The following is a 17,304-nucleotide window of genomic DNA, read 5'->3' as shown; positions in this document are numbered from 1 at the left end:
CACTACCAATGCTACTGGGAGAAATGTCCCCATCTGGGGGCCTTTCCCTGAAGCAACCACAAACTGTGTGTGGTTAGGTCCTAACTGGGGCCTGAGGGGCAATCTATTCCTAGTCTGGGAGCCACTGACACCCAGACCCTGCCTTCCCCTTCTGCCTCCTGGATCCAACTACCAGCACCCGGTCCAAGCGTGCCAAATGTAGGAATATCCTCTCACAGGGGATCCGGAGGACCCTATTGGTCGCTGTGCATCACATGGTTGGGCCGCCCCAGAGGATCCTATGATATGTAGTTCCCCTGCGAAGCATATCGTAAGATGGCCGCCGCTACTCAAGGCAATGAGCATGTGCCCCTCCGTAACATGGCTGTCTTGATCTACGGACGCTCTGCGCATGCGCGGGGTGTCTTCTGCGCATGCGCCAAAGCCAACATGTCGGCGGCCTGCACTGGCGAACCACCTCCGAGCACCGGAGCCCCGCCGACAGCCCTCCCGCAGCTGTAGTAGCCTCCCCCTTCTCCGCATCGGAGGTAAGGGAGGGAAAGGGGGACCCAGCCACACACACAAAATGATAGTGAATATTTACGCTTATACCTAATCATTTCTAATATATGGAGTTTCTTTGTAAGCCCTAAACAAAAATGTAAACAAAAGTGCCAGAACTCAGTTTCCCTGCAAACACCAACAGCATTTCATGCTGGTCTGTGATGTTGCAGAACATGGTGAAGGAATATTACAAGCACATTTCCCAATATTTTACCTGCATAATCTGCAGACAGGCCCCGCAAAACCAAGACACATAGAGGAAAAACGGAACACCATCCAGGGTAAAAAAACGGATCCAGAGGGGGCTCACTCAAAAGAAATGATCAGGCTTTACTGGATCATACAAAACTAACCTCGAGAGGCAGCGTAAGGCTGCGACCAGGGCGAATCCAGCCGGGCGGAGGCGCGCTGAGGGAAAGCAAGTGCTTTCCCTGGCCTTAGACCGCGCGCCGTCCGGGGGCTGTGATGTCACGGAGCTGGTTCGCCCTCATTGGGCGAACCGCTCACGTGACCGGCCCTGCGCTCCAGCGAGCGCAGAAACTAAAAATTGTATAATACCTACGCTTCCGGACGTGTGCGCGAGCCCCTGCTAAAGCCGCTCTCATTTCGGCTGCAGGGGCTCACTGCCGAGTAGCAGTGCGCCTCGGCACGGGTCAGCGCATAAGCGCTGACCATGCCCGAGGCCTAACACAACACGTTTCGCGCTTTGCTTCATCATGGTGTAAGGTTGCGATAAAAAAATCAAAAAAAAAATCTGCATATTTAAAAGATCTGACGCGCGAGTGACATCAGACGCCAAAACACCTCCACTGCATTCCTCCATTGACTATAACGAGCATGTATTCCCATTGGTCTACAGGGAATCAAAGCCAAATAAATAAGCTGATTTTTTTTCTCACAACCTTACACTATGATTAAGCGCTATACGAGCGAAACGCGTTGTGTTATGCTGCCTCTCTAGAGGTTATTTTTGTATGATCCAATAAAGCCTGATCATTTCTTTTATGAGTGAGACTCCTCTGGATCCGTTTTTTAACCTGGATAGTGCTCGGTTTTTCTTCTATGTGTCTTGCTGTACTATCTACATAGATGCATATCAATGGACCTCCGAAGGACTTAGACATTTATCAAAGTGAGTTCTATTTATGCCTCTATAACTGTTATATTGTTAGTGGGTGGGAGATTTGTTTTTTGAATTGCTTCGTGTGTATTCCGACAGGATACACTAGACACTAGTCTTCCTATGCCTGCTGCTCACATGGTAATATTATGGAGGTGCCTTAAACTTTCTATATACTAAGCATTATATGATGGATGGATGGATGTCTGGAAGCACCAGACCTCTTCTATTATTACCCGCCAAACCAAGGACGTGTTTCATCACGTACAGAAAAGGAAAATACATCAATGGGGAACTTTAAAGGCTTGTTGTCTTTGAGAAAGCCTGTTGAGACAGGGTCTGTGAGGGGAGGGCTGTGTGAATACGGCCATACAAAAAAGGGGACCTCTGTCTGAACAATGGTCCAAACCTGCATGACAAGAACGCAGAGTTCCTAAAGCAAACACTGCCACGCTGCATTAACCACCATAAACTGGACCGCACCAGCCTGCAGACATTAACCCCTACTGTGCCAGAGGGACTGCAACATATTGCTCTGAAGGGTTTAAACCAATCTAACCCAGAGACTCTTAATTCTTCAAAGGTAAAAACACTAAACTTGTAGATCCACACTAAAAAGTAAATAAATAAAAAAAACACGCATGCGCGCATGCACACACACACACACACACACACACACACACAACGCATGCGCACACACAACGCATGCGCACACACAACGCATGCGCGCGCGCGCACACAACGCATGCGCGCGCACGCACACACAACGCATGCGCGCACACACACAACGCATGCGCTCGCACGCACACACAACGCATGCGCGCGCACGCACACACAACGCATGCGCGCGCACACACAACGCATGTGCGCGCACGCACACACACAACGCATGCGCGCGCACACACACACACACAACGCATGCGCGCGCGCACACACACAACGCATGCGCGCGCGCGCACACACACACACACACACAACACGCATGCGCGCGCACACACAAAACGCATGCGCGCGCGCACACACACACACACAACGCATGCGCGCGCGCACACAACACGCATGCGCGCGCGCACACACACAACGCATGCGCGCACACAACGCATGCGCGCGCGCACACAACGCGTTGCAGCGCTCTATAGGCTAAGGTGGCGAGCCGGACTTGGCCATTTTGTTTTCGGCAGGCAAACATCGTGGCGCAGTGCAAGTACTGTGGAATACAGGGAGTTCCAAGAGGTCAGGAGACCCCAAATCAGCTCCTGGGGACCCCCGGGTTTAGGTCAATAATTATTTATTTTTTATTGAGCATCACTGACTGCTACTTTAAATAAAAGGAATGTAACAGAAGCATTTAAAGCTGCAGTTCAGTCTTTTTTTTTTTATTTTATTTTTTACTTCAATAGTTTTATGTGTGCAATCTCTAATTACCTAAAGAACTGTATAGCTGCAGGTCAATTCGTTCTCCATGTATTGATCTGCAAAATTTGGTGACATAATTAGTGAAGGGATCTGTTTTTTTTCTGCTTCTGTCTCTCAGTGGAAGATCATGAATATTCATGAGCACTCCTGCACTGACATGTGCTAGAGGGAGGGCACGGCTGACAAAGGGGTGTGCCAGGGCTTGTGACAGGACATGAAGGGGCAGTGCCTTAGCAAATGGTTGTTAAAATAGAATACAAGAAAATTTGTCTTTTAAAGTTGTTGTTTTTAAAAACAGAAAATGCTAAAAGTATTTTTTCTTACTACAGAACTGATTTATTAAAAAACCCACACATGCAGGATATTGACTGAACTGCAGCTTTAAACAATTCCAGTCATGATCAAGCAACCCCTTCACCACTTAAATTGTAAACTCATCGGGGCAGGGTCTCCCGCTGCATTATATTGTTTACTTATTTATTTTAAAGCACTGCATGGACTGCTGACGCTATAAAAATAAAGTTATACATACAATCAAGTTCATCCATAGGAAATGCAATATGTAATCATGTATAGTCTCATGGCACAGCACAGAATACTAATATTTTTATTCAGTGGTCGACAAATCACCAAAAAATCTACTCGCCGAACAAAAGAATCTACTCGCCACCTAGTACCACACGTGTGCTGCTTGGGCCAATAGGAGCTCGCCACGATGTTAAATCCACTCGCCCGGGGCATGCAAATGTATAGGTTTGTCGAACACTGGCTATATTAATATGTGCTGCGGAAAAAAAAAATACCTGGGAGATAAAGTGACTTACCCAAGGTCACAAGAGTGCCGACACTGCGATTCTAAACAGGATTTCCCACTTCAAATGCAGTGTTCTTACCACTGAGCAGAAAACAGAACAGGGGGCATTCTAAACTTCAACACCATACTGATGAGAGCAGCTTGCCAGGGGGAAAGATACTTTTCGTTCCTACTAATTAAAAATAATGTCAGGTTCCCTCGTTCGTTAGCCAAGAGCTTCCTAACGGCCAGACAGGCCTAATCAGCTAAGCAGATTTCATTTATTTTGTCTGCTCTTAGGTAAGTGCATGTGATCATCGAATAGATGGACCGCTTGCCAAAATATTCAGGCGAACACAGGCGGTTCATACTACTTTGAACGCACATGGAGGTAAAAGGGTGGATTGAGCTTTGCCAATATACAAGATGGTTTTCTTTAGTAAGACCTCGCTGTTATTACCGTTTTTTAATTTGCAAATATTATTGCACAGCGTAGGCCTTTGAAAACTCTGCCCCACTCCACTTAAAGCAGCAATCCCCCAGAAGCCTATTAGTGTAACTCGTATGTTAGTATCGTGCCCTCCCAGCATGCCCTGCTCTTTAAAGAAAACATTTCTACGGTTAACAAAATGTCATGTTCTTAATCTCTAGCTTCTGAGATTACCATGGTTACCTAACTTAAACCCCCTGGGCATTTCATATTTCAAAATATCACCTGTATGAAATATCAGATTTAAAACAATTTAAAAAACAACAACTCAGGTTGAGGTCTACTAATGTCACGAAGCAAGAGGGGCTTAGCAGACATACAATTTTAGTTTTGGGCTCATTCATTAGGAACTCAAAAAAAAACCCAGGTGAAAACAGAGGCCGTATTATACAGTACAAAGTCTTTAACAAATAGAAAATAAACATGCGGAGGAACTGCTCCGTTTAAGGTCTGCTTGCGCTGACAGCAATAACTAAAAAAAGGGTCATTACGCTGTCAGCTGATGGGCTCTCTGACCCCATTTCCATAAATCCTTCTCCCAGCCCACCCTGCCCAGTGCCTCTATGCAAACAGCAGCTGTTCCCTGCCCACAAGTCCACACCTTCAGGCCAAAGCAGTTAACATCTTCCTGTCTCCCGCTGACTGTTCAGCTTTAATTGATGTCTCTTCCAGCACACTACGTGGGGAGGAGGGGGGGTGAGGAAGAGGGAAGCAAAAGGGCCAAGTGTCCCCACAGTTTTTAAAAGATTCAGTCTCTCCAAGGACCAAAAGTACAGTGACATGTTTGGTAGGTTAAGTGGAGCTGCTGATTGACCCCTTATTTTGTTAACTATCAGCTCAAGCTGCTGACAGTCTCTGCTATCTTTATCTAGTGTTTTTCGGAGGTAAGTGTTCATTTTCAAAGCCAAGGGTTAATTACTCTGGTTTGCGCTATTCTTTGTTTGCAAACGTAATTATCAGGTCATTAGTCAAAACAGAAACAAGGTAGCAGATATGATGGAATAGTGTTCGCAGAGAAAAACAGTTAATTTATGGGATTGGATGTTTCCATTCATCCATAGGAGATTACACTTAAATTGTTTAAAAAAAAAATGTTGACCAGCTATGTGAGATTGCATTTTCTTTCTTCCTAGGACCAATGGGAACTAATGGCAGTGGCATATTCAGTACGGTAAATGTAGGAGATTAATACAATGTTCATACAAAATCAGAAAAGTATACATATTTTTATGGAATTTTTGTAAAAGTTTAAAGTTCTAGCAGCTGTATTGGTCCTGGAGCAATGTCAAATTGTTGTAGGGTGTGATGAATTCAAGGGACCAACACCTGCACAGAGCTTCCAAAACCTCACAGGTCTCTTCCTCACCTGCACAGAGCTTCCAAACCTCACAGGTCTCTTCTTAGAACCATAGAATTTGACTGTCAATATGAACCACTTGGCCCACCGTCCAATTTTTCGATTTTCTGTAAACCCCAAGACCCAATTTGATCCTTGGTTTTTTTTTCGTATTTAGGACAGTCTTATGGTCTATCTCAAGCATGTTTGAATTCCCTTACTACATTAGCTCCTACCACCTGGGCCGCAGACAGATTTCCCGAAACCCAGGACAAAAGTTACGACCAAGCCCACCCCAACCCCCGTTGGCAGTCTTGCGAGCCTCCCCGTTTCAAACCTCACGAGCCCCCTCTATTACCCCCCCTCTTCCCATGTATTGCTGTTCCTCACTCACCCCCTCTTGTTCCCCACCGCTCCAACAATAATCCCGCTACCTCAATCCCCCTTCCACACACTCATTCCCCCCATTGCCAAACACACACAGCCCCCCCCCCAAATACATACAAAGCCCCAACCCCCCCAAATACAAATTCACCCTGAGGATGGTCTCAGGCCTCTGCTGCCCTGGCTCTCCCCCAGCTGCTGCTGGCCTCTAACCATGCTTCCCTCTCCTGCACTGACCCTGTCCCACGCCGAGCCTCTGACGCCAGCCTCTCCTATCAGCGTGCGCCAGAAGCTGGTCCCAGCTTGCTTCTGGCACATGCCGACAGGTGCCCGAAGTGTGCCAGCGTCAGAGGCTCGGCATGGGATAGTGTCAGCGAGGGCATTTTGCAGCTGGGGAGAGCCGGGACCCGGTGGCAATGAGAGGACCAACTTCAAACACCAGCAGGGCCCCCCACAGCCACCGGGCCCGGGATACATGTACCGGCTCAGCACCCCGGACGGCAGCCCTTCCTACCACCTCTGTTGGAAGACTGTACAGTACCACAAATCCACCACCGTTTCTGTGAAGTACTTCACATTTCCCCTTAACCGGCCACCCTGCAGTTTCAGAGCATCATAATAATAATAATAATAATAATAATAGAATGTCCTTGTATAGCGCTGCTAGTTTTAACGTAGCGCTTTACAGAGACATTTTGCAGGCACAGGCCCCTGCCCCGTGGAGCTTACAATCTATGCTTTTGGTGCCTGAGGCACAGGGAGATAAAGTGACTTGCCCAAGGTCACAAGGAGCCGACACCAGGAATTGAATCGGAGCATAACCTTTCATGCTCAGAAATAGGCTTCCCTCAAGTACATTGCTTAAACCGTTTATGTATTTGAAAGTTGTAATCAGACCCTTCCCCCCCTCCCTTCTATCCTCTAAGTACACAGAGGAGGAACTCGGTATTTTTCCACCCTTGAAAAGTTCTATCAATTTCTTGCTCCCCCCCCCCCCCCTCAGCTAAAAGTCCCCACTCTCTACCTGTTGGATGGAACAGAGCTCGTCCTGGCGACAGACAGCGTAAGTGGTGCTGGGGCGAGCTCGGCACTGCACCTCTGCTGCCCGACCTATGCCCCAGCAGCAGCTTCGCAGGGGAACTGCCCCAATCGCTCCACCCCATACTTCTGCCTCTGACTGCACATATTAAAGTTATTCATTTAGCTATTGATAGGTCTATGCTGTAGATTTTGCACCATTGTAGTTGCCCTTCCTTACATAATTATTTTATTTCGTCCTGCCGGAGATGTGGTCTCCAGAAATGAACACAGTACTTTAGATGAGGTCTCACCAATGATCTTTAGAGTGAAATCGCAACCTCTCTTTCTGCCATTACCTCTCCCTATACAGCCTAACATCTTGCTGGCTTTCCCCATTACTTAAGTCAGCTGAAATAATGACTCCCAGTTCCCTTTCCTGTATAGTAGTTCACGTAGGGAACACAGGGGTGGGGAACGCCAGTCCTTATAGGCCACAACCAGTCCGGATTTCAGGATCTCCCTGCTTCAGAATAGACGGCTGTCATTCTGAATGAGCCACCTTCGCTGAAGCAAGTAATCATTAAAACCGGACCTGTGGGTGGCCCGTGAAAACAGGAGTTGGTCCTGCATTACAGTGCTATTAAGCCTGAATTCTGTCTCAAATTGTAGTTGTCACACTTTGGCTCATTCATCCAAGCTACCGAAATTAACCTTTCCTCCCCTCCTCCCACCAAACCTCACAGGTCTCCTCTTCATGTGCACAGAGCTCACAGGTCTGAGCCTTTAAATTAATTGTACAGAATCTGTCTCGGTTGCACATCTGTTAGCAGGCGTATTCCGTGCACAGAAACCATTCTCTCTCTGCACACCACGTGGGGTCGGCCAGGCAGGTTGTGTGCGTAATGTACACTGCTGTTTACTTTGACACTACAAACTGTGGTGTGGGCAGATGTCCCTTCCATGTAATAACAAACAGTGAGGGTGGCACAAAAGCTCGAGTGTAAAGAATGAACAAAGCATTATTTGTTTTTTAATTTTTAGCACACATTGCTGCTGAATTGCACTATAAAGAAAGTGTGCATGTGAAGAAGAGACATGTGAGGCTTGGAAAGCTCTGCACATGTGAAGGAGACCTGAGATTGTTAAAGCTCGGTACACACAAGGAAGAGACCTGTGAGGTTTGGAAACCTTTGAACAAGCGAGAAAACCCGTGATGTCACCTATATAAAAAAAACACTCCTGTAGTCCATTAAAATGTATCGCACAACGTACAACACAAAATTAAACAATATGGGCAAATATTTCTGCTTCTACATCCAGCAGCACAGACTAGCCAACCAGAAATGTTTATTTTGCTGTTTCCTGTGGATAGTTTACAATAAACCTTTCACATTCCTGTGCTAGGAAAAGAATAAACATCACAGATTTCAAAAAGTAGTGCGGGAGGTCTACTGTAATAGCTTAAAGGTGCAAACCAGCCTATACAAGGAGGATTGTTTTAAGCCTTTCATGTTACAGCGAAAGGGTTGAACACGGTTTAATTAAAAAAAAAATTAAAAAGACCACGAGAAATACCTGGGTGGTATGCATGTGTATATCTGTAGTAGTACTCCAAATAAGACCAATATATACACAATGTAGTTGGTTTGGGCTTTGTGCCCCGACTGACTGTAGCCAGTCCTAATTCAATTTAACGAGTAAAGAAAAAAATAATCTCCGTGTAATCAGATTTCTTAGAAAGGTCCAATCCCCCTTAAAAGTTACTTATTTGTTGTATAGCTTTGGAAAAAATTAACGTTTCACTTTTGGCCGGAACACGGATTTCGAGTATATCGGCTCCTTCTGCTTACTGGTTTGACTAATTATGGCTCCATAACTAAATTTCAAACAAAAAGAACAATTTACCTTTTGGAACTGAATGTCTGATCACTAAAATACATTAGAGATTGTAAAAATCCTCCAAAGTATTTGTTTACCATGGAAATATTAAGTAAAAAAATAGTTCAGAAATTTAAAAGAAAGAGAGCGGCGTCGGGGGGGAAGAAAGAGAGCGGCGTCGGGGGGGAAGAAAGAGAGCGGCGTCGGGGGGGAAGAAAGAGAGCGGCGTCGGGGGGGAAGAAAGAGAGCGGCGTCGGGGGGGGGGGGAAGAAAGAGAGCGGCGTCGGGGGGGGGGGAAGAAAGACGGAGAGACGGAGAGACGGAGAGACGGAGAGACGGAGAGACGGAGAGACAAGGCGAGCGAGACAGAGAGAGAGAAAGAAGGCGAGCGAGACGGAGAGACGGAGAGACAGAGAGAGGAGGCGAGCGAGACAGAGAGACAGAGAGATGAGGCGAGCGAGACAGAGAGACAGAGAGAGAAGGCGAGCGAGACAGAGAGACAGAGAGAGAAGGCGAGCGAGACAGAGAGACAGAGAGAGAAGGCGAGCGAGACAGAGAGACAGAGAGAGAAGGCGAGCGAGACAGAGAGACAGAGAGAGAAGGCGAGCGAGACAGAGAGACAGAGAGAGAAGGCGAGCGAGACAGAGAGACAGAGAGAGAAGGCGAGCGAGACAGAGAGACAGAGAGAGAAGGCGAGCGAGACAGAGAGAGAAGGCGAGCGAGACAGAGAGAGAAGGCGAGCGAGACAGAGAGAGAAGGCGAGCGAGACAGAGAGAGAAGGCGAGCGAGACAGAGAGAGAAGGCGAGCGAGACAGAGAGAGAAGGCGAGCGAGACAGAGAGAGAAGGCGAGCGAGACAGAGAGAGAAGGCGAGCGAGACAGAGCGACAGAGCGAGAAGGCGAGCGACAGAGCGAGAGAGAAGGCGAGCGAGACAGAGAAGGCGAGCGAGACAGAGAAGGCGAGCGAGACAGAGAAGGCGAGCGAGACAGAGAAGGCGAGCGAGACAGAGAAGGCGAGCGAGACAGAGAAGGCGAGCGAGACAGAGAAGGCGAGCGAGACAGAGAAGGCGAGCGAGACAGAGAAGGCGAGCGAGCTGGATATGGCAGGTGCCGCACATTAACTTTTCACTAGATACAAAACGGTGGCTTTAAAGTGATTAAATCATTATAAGGGAACAAAATAAAACTGAGACGCTGTTTAACTTTCTTGTTTTGACCCGTTACATGAGACTGAACCTTTAAGGTTATAAGTAATTCATTTTTGGCTTCAACTATTCTAAAGTTGCAGACTTGGACAAAGTTGAAAACGGACTCTCAGAAACACTCAATAGAGCCCGTGATTTAAAGGACCCTGGTGGAAAAAAACATGCCTGGCACCAATATTCCCCTGCAGCTGAAAAACCACCTGGACAATACTGAAATCTGATTAGGGTGAAGTGGGAATTAAAATGGGATTTCTAAATGAGGAAATGTTGTGTGGGGAGAGACACTGGGATGTGGGCTTTAAAAAAAAAGCAGGATAATGATAAATCATGGAGGAGAACAAAAGATAAAGGGGAGTGGGGATTAGTGACAGTGACATCTGGTAGGGACAGATGAGGGAAGAGGGGGCCACAGGGGCTTCTGGGAGTCAGTTTTCCAGGGGATGGAAGCAGCCATGACTATAAGTCCCATAATTCCCTAAGGGTCAATGAATGTGCTATGGGAAGCCAGCTGTCTGAGTGGGATCAGAAGATAAATTAACCTATTCTGTGCTGGAAGGGGGCTTGCAATGCATGGAGTTAGTCTCGCACACTTGAGGCAACACCGTTCGACGACGGACCTTCAGTACAAGAGATTTCAGCAAACGCATTGCTTCGAACAGTGAAGGGGTTAAACAAACCGTTCACTCTTGTAAAAAAAATATATATATATATCCACTAAAATGTCAATTTGCTCTACAAAACCCGCAAACATCTCAATTAGTCAGATGCCTGAACTGTGCAACATCATGCACTGATCCGTCACTGGCTGAAAGAGGGAGAGAGACTGCACACTGCGCTGCTGCTCCTGCAAATGTGAGGTACATCAGGTCTCGTGAAGAATCGTTGCTATATTCTAACAAATCGACGTTTCGGTTCTTTTGGGAAAGGTTCTTTAAGAAAACCAAAACGTAAATGTTTTCAAATAAACCAACCATTCTTCATAACAAGACCTGTAATGCGCACACACACACACACACACACACACACACACACACACACACACACACACACACACACACACACACACACACACACACACACACACACACACACACACACACACACACACACACACACACGACATAACAAAAAAAAATATTGAATGAAAATTGACATTTAATTCAAATCAGAACCTCACACGACTGATATACTGTATAGATATCAGCAACCATATCCATGGGTAAAGGTGATAAGACACGTTGCATGCCTTCGTATCAAAAGCAAACAGCTCAGTCATAGGAGTAACAGCATATGGTTAACCCCACTTATATTTACATGGTGCGTTTCTATTCCAAAGCCTCACACAATCATTTCAAAACAAAATGTACAGCCACGAATAAGGAGACTCTTTAGAAATCATTACACATGTACGGGCACTATTTTGGGTGGAGGTATTTTGGGTGGAGGTATTGTAAATACATTACCGTGATTTACACAGAACGAGGGGGCTGCAGAACCAACCCCCAGCTCCAGCCCATATATAAATATAAACAACAATTCAGCCTTTGGATCTTGGAGTGCCTGTTGTGTGTGTATAATATATATATATATATATATATATATATATATATATATATATATATATATATATATACACCTTACACATATACAATGTAATTTGCATACTTGTACATATGCAATCGTATAGGAATATTAAACATGAACACATATCAGTAAGAGTCACAGTATGTTACTACGAATCCCTGAATATAGTTACCCCGTGTAAGTCTATGTAAGTCTATCATATCATATAGTTACCCCGTGTAAGTCTTCCATTCTATCAGGTCTCTCTCTCTCCCCAACAGTGCCCGGCTCCTCACCTCCAACTGCCTCATTCTCTACAGCCACCCCTACCTTCATGTCTCTCCCCCACCCCCCTCCTGTCATCTCTCCTCACCTCTCCCACTCTCCTCGCCCCCACTGTGCTCTTTATCTGCCTCCCTCCCCACCTCTCTCCGTCTCCGTCTCCCTGACACAAACTTCTCCGGAGCTGTCACACCGCTCTCATTCTGCGGGACTCCTTGCATTTCTTCCCCGTCTCTCTCACTCTCTCTCCACTCTCTCCCTCCCGCTCCACGCACGGTACATACCGGCTCCGGTCTCTCTCCTCTCTCTCGATCCTCACGGTAGCTCTCCCCGGTCTCGGAGCTCCCTCCGCTTCCCACACGGACACTCACACGCCCCGCCCACCGACACTCATGTCGCAGCAACGGCCGCCTCTGCACTGCCAGCTGCAGAACCCGCCCTCACCTCCGCCAACGTCAGCCAACATGGCCGCCTCCATGCCAACCAAAGACCTGTCTTGGTGACGTCATGCCAACCACGACACGCACCTCAAAGTACCACCCACTGAATGCAACACGTTGGAAAATGGCTACCACGTTGCCAGTCAAAGAACGCATGACGTCATTCTATGGCGGCCTCAAATTGCCAGCCAGTGCATCGACAGATCCCACCCACTCTGTGCAGTCACAGGCCGACTTCAGCCAGGCCACGCCTTTAGTGACGTAAAAATACCGGTTTCTAATGCGCAGAATACACAGAACCACGCCCCCTTTTAGACGTCACGGCTCTGCGCTTCACCCCTTGCCTCTTTTCCTCAGCACTGACCCCATTTTCTCCCTGCTGCTGAGCCCCTCAACAATTAGTTTTTTTTTAATACGAGCTTTATTAAAAACCTCCACAAGATACAGTTCTCATGTTGACCTTAGGCCGCGCCTATAGTGCCCGCGACGGCGCCGCCGCCCAAAAACAAATACATTGCCACCGCCTTGTGCGCTTATTATAACCGCGACGGCGGCAATGCGACAAAGCGACGTCCCGTTGCGGACTTTGAAAGCCGGGAATATTTGATTTTTCAAGGGCTGTCGCCTCGGGACAGGCCGTGGACAAATCAAATCCTGCGCCGCCGCCGCAAAGCAAAATATAACTTTCACTAGCGGCGACGGGTGACGTAACCGTCCCATCGCCGGTCGCGGGCACTATAGGCGCGGCCTTAGGCTGCGCTTATAGTGCCGGCGACGTCAGGCTGCGGTCGCTGGAAAAATCAAATTGAGATGACTTCCAGCGATCGCGACCAAGCCTTCGCTCCGTCGCGTCGCGCTTACTATAAGCGCACGCGACGGCGGCAATGCATTTGTTTTGACACGACGGCGCCGTCACACTATAAGTGCTGCCTTGCGACGTCGCTGTCACTATAAGCATAGCTTGTTATGTAGTCGACGTTGCTCTGTTAAGGCCGCGTTTATAGTGACGGCGACGCGACTGATGACGTCACCCGTCGCCACTGGCGAAAGTTGCACTTAGGTTTGGAGCGATGTCGCTGGCAACAAGGCCAGTGATGTCACGAAGGGGGCGGGCAGAGTGCAGTAGGGCGGGCAGAGTGCAGTAGGCGCTCTATGATTGGTGTAGAGACAGTCACATGTGGCGACTGTCTCTCCCAAAATCAAATTTCAATGGCTTCAACATTTTTTGCAGCTCCGTCGCTGTCACGCTTACTATAAGCGCATGCGACGGATCCAATGTATTTGTTTTGGCGCGACGTCGCCGGGCACTATAAGCGCAGCCTAACAGAGGATTCTTTTTATACCTGCTATAGGCTGTGATGATACTCAAAAACGCCCATAGTGTCACCCATAGCGACACCGTGCGGCGCAAAACAACCTGAAAACTGCGTATACCAAACGCAACTGTCTCCCCGCTTGCTACTGCAAAGCGGGAGACAGTTGTACCGTTTCCAAAATTTGTTTACGGGTTGCGCCTGCTGCGTCACGAGACACGGCCGTCCAATCAAAAAACATTTCAGCCAGCAGCCGTGTGCGCAGTCCTTCAGCGACATCGCTATTGTGACGTCACAGATGCGCGTGCACGCCATGCAGTTTGGCTGTATAATTGCCGGCATACACACACACACTGCAAAAACTGCTCCGAAGTGATGAAGTTAGAAAATTTGTAAAGAATATAAGCAAGATTAACTGAGAGAAAAACAGCTGAATTTCAGTTGAATAAGTATTCAACCCCTTTGCTACTGCAGCACTAAATCAGCTCAGGTGCAAATTAATTGTTTGAAAGGTCACACACAACTAGTGAAATTGTTTCAGCCTGTGTGTATTCAAAGTGGTTTAACTTTTATATCATTTCCCTCAGGTATATAAAGACTTGTGATCTAACAAAGCAACCATGAAGACAGAGGAGCATTCGAAATAAGTCAGGGATAAACTGGTAGAGAGGCACAGAGTAGGAGAAGGGTACAAGAACATTTCCAAAGGTGTACAGAAGGCGCTGGAGGCGTGGCCATGATATCACGTGAGCGGTTCACCCTCATTTGCAGAACCGTTTACGTGATGCGGCGGTCGCGCAGCAAGATCAATTTAAAATGTCGGTGTGCACCTTCATTGCTCTGCATATGTTTGTTCCGGTGGCGCGCCGTCATTATAAGCCTGTAAGGAGGACATTTTTATTGTTTTTAGCACAGGGCCAGTATCCCAGTATTAGAGGCTCCATAGAGAAGGTGCTGGGAAGTTACTACACTACTGTAGGGAGTCCTCTCCATCTGCAGGACTAGGAAGCGACTTGGGTGGGCTGCTGGCGATTCCTGGGTTAAAGCATCTGGGTCTGAACCAGGCAGGGCAAAAAGCTCTATAAAAAACATGAGCCACTACGAGTCTCTTCGGCTGAGTTTATGGTGGCGGCGTCACTACGTGCGCACGCTTGCCTGAGCGATGTAACGCGTTGACGCTGCAGCGCTTTGAAGAGACAAGAAAATTTGTCTTCTCTGGCGACTGCCGCGCGACATCAGCATCACGTGAGCTGGTTCAGCCAATGAGGGTGAACCAGCTCTGTGACGCGTCTGGCACGCCCCTGACACGCTCCCGGCACCCCCTTATTGCTTCCCCAATCTCCTGCAGCCTAGTGCACAGATTGCTGGGGCTGCAGGAGTGCACGCGGCCGCGCAGGTAGTATAAGCTCTGCCTTAGTGAGAGGGACTGAAGGTACCAGTTTTCAACCACCCCAGTGTACATCTGCGTTGCCCCAAAGACGGACAGCCTGATGGGGTTCCCCAAGAGCTGCTCCCCTCTGCACAGGACCAGCGTGCTAAGGGTTAACATTTGCTTGTACTTTGTGGGCGGTCAACCCCACCCACTGGAATGTTAATGAGCCAAGAGGACACAAAGAACTTTGTGTTCACAGCTGCATTGAATCTCAACCACCCCAGTGTGCATCTGCATTGCCCCAAAGGCGGACAGCCTTTGGCACAGCCAAAGGGTGTGAGCCGTTTGCTGTCGTTCAGCTGATGTTTGGTGATGCTAAAACTGCTATATTTCAATCTGAAACTCACAAGCCCTTTATCCCCTGTACCCAATTTTCCAACTCTATATGTCCATGAAATGTCGGTGAAGTGACTGTATAACCCTGTTCTTTTAATGTAACCATGTATTTTTATAACTCTGTGCCCAGGACATACTTGAAAACGAGAGGTAACTCTCAGTGTATTACTTCCTGGTAAAACATTTTTATAAATAAAAAAATATGCTAAAACGTTCTGTTTGCTACAAGTTGAATAAAAGTTCCTGGCACCCTTTTTCTTTTCCTATACTCCTTGTCAAGGGCCGGCACGGATCAATGAGAAGAACCAAGGTAAATACACCGCACCCATACACCTTTAAGGCAGAAATCCTACTTAAAGATACAGTAGTAATATTCTGGGACTGTCATATGTTCTAATTTACTGTGCACCCTATCCTTCATGCCGTAGGAGATGGGGGGATAATGGTGTTAAACCTATATACCAAGGGCAAAAAGCACTCGATCTTAGTTTTAAGAAAGGTAGGACACCTTACATACCATAGCTCTTGACAAAGGGCCATAGCTCTAAATGTCAAGTCTCTTCGGGTGAGTGTGTCAGCTATGTAAGTTTTCTCTATTTTTGTATACAGCATGTCTATTTAATTTATTGCAATTGTCACTTTTTCTGTGTATGTACACTGAAGTACACTTTTTTGATTGAGACTGGTGTCCTCCCTTTCATAAAATTAAGATTGAATGCTTTTCTCCCCGCACCTATTAATGTTTATACTTTGGATTCTTTGAAGGCAGTTTCCACAGGGGAGTTGAGGCTTTATCAGCCCTTAGCGTGTGTAGTAGGAGTTTTTCCTGTCTTGCGCTTACATGCACCCCAGTATTTTTTATATATACCTGTGACTTTTAAATATCGACAGGTGAGTGTGCGCTTATTCAATTACGTCCTCTACCTAAGGGGTGCGCCTAGTCTTCTCCCTGTGCCCCCCCTGCCTGCTTGGTGGTGCTTCCTCTCATTGTTTTATTACATTTTCTCGCTATCATGGTATCGGGTTTATTGCCTTCCTCATAAAATGTTTGTCCTGTCCATGTCATTGTTTTTTCGGTTTGGTCACAGAGACATAGTTTGATTCCACCTCTAATTCTTGTAATTCCCCTATATTGGTTTATGATGGGATCTGATTTATGTTGAGCTTCTTTCTGCTCCAGTTGTGATGAGTGTTTAATATTTCAAATCATCTACGTTTCCTGAAAGAGGCAGTTTTTATAATCCCTTTATTACAGCTTTATGGGCTGCTCACAATATATTTGTAGATGGAGCTGTTTTACTGCTTATAGTAAAGTAGGCTTGGTTCTCTTTTAAGATCTCTCAGCACTTCGGGAACTATCAGCAGGGAACTGTTTAATTTCCATATAGATAGTCTACTGCAGTCTTTAGTCAGAGATATCTGTATATCTATCGGCATGATCAGACCATGTTTATTATTAATTTTTAGTGTAGATACTGATGCTGCCGTCTGTGAATCAGTAAATATCATATCTACTCTGGAATATGATTGAAGGGAGGAAAGTAAAAAGTGAAGTCTCTGAGAGTTGGATTCAGCATCCTGGAATCTTCGAGACCTCCTTCTAGTCTGTTCTGCAGACCGCTCACATCTTTACTTATTTCTTTAATATTGTAAGGTCACGATTTCTCAAAATGACTATTGATTGTTAGATTAAAGTCACCTACTAATATTGTTTTTCCTTTTTGGATTTCAGATAGAGCATCGAAAAAGATCTC

At 46.8% G+C, this 17,304-nt stretch overlaps 1 protein-coding gene across 1 annotated transcript in view; it reads right to left on the bottom strand.

Annotated features, from left to right (window-relative positions):
- The window catches only part of LOC142486442 (signal-induced proliferation-associated 1-like protein 3), a gene marked incomplete at its 3' end in the record, with an annotated part of 116,512 nt that extends 104,037 nt beyond the window's left edge, over positions 1-12,475 (bottom strand). The window contains 1 exon segment of the mRNA XM_075585034.1: positions 12,314-12,475.
- Positions 12,476-17,304: the final 4,829 nt, after the last annotated feature.

Source organism: Ascaphus truei, unplaced genomic scaffold, assembly GCF_040206685.1.
Source record: "Ascaphus truei isolate aAscTru1 unplaced genomic scaffold, aAscTru1.hap1 HAP1_SCAFFOLD_869, whole genome shotgun sequence".
Lineage (NCBI taxonomy): Eukaryota > Metazoa > Chordata > Amphibia > Anura > Ascaphidae > Ascaphus > Ascaphus truei.
This window is presented reverse-complemented; position numbering and strand designations above follow the sequence as displayed.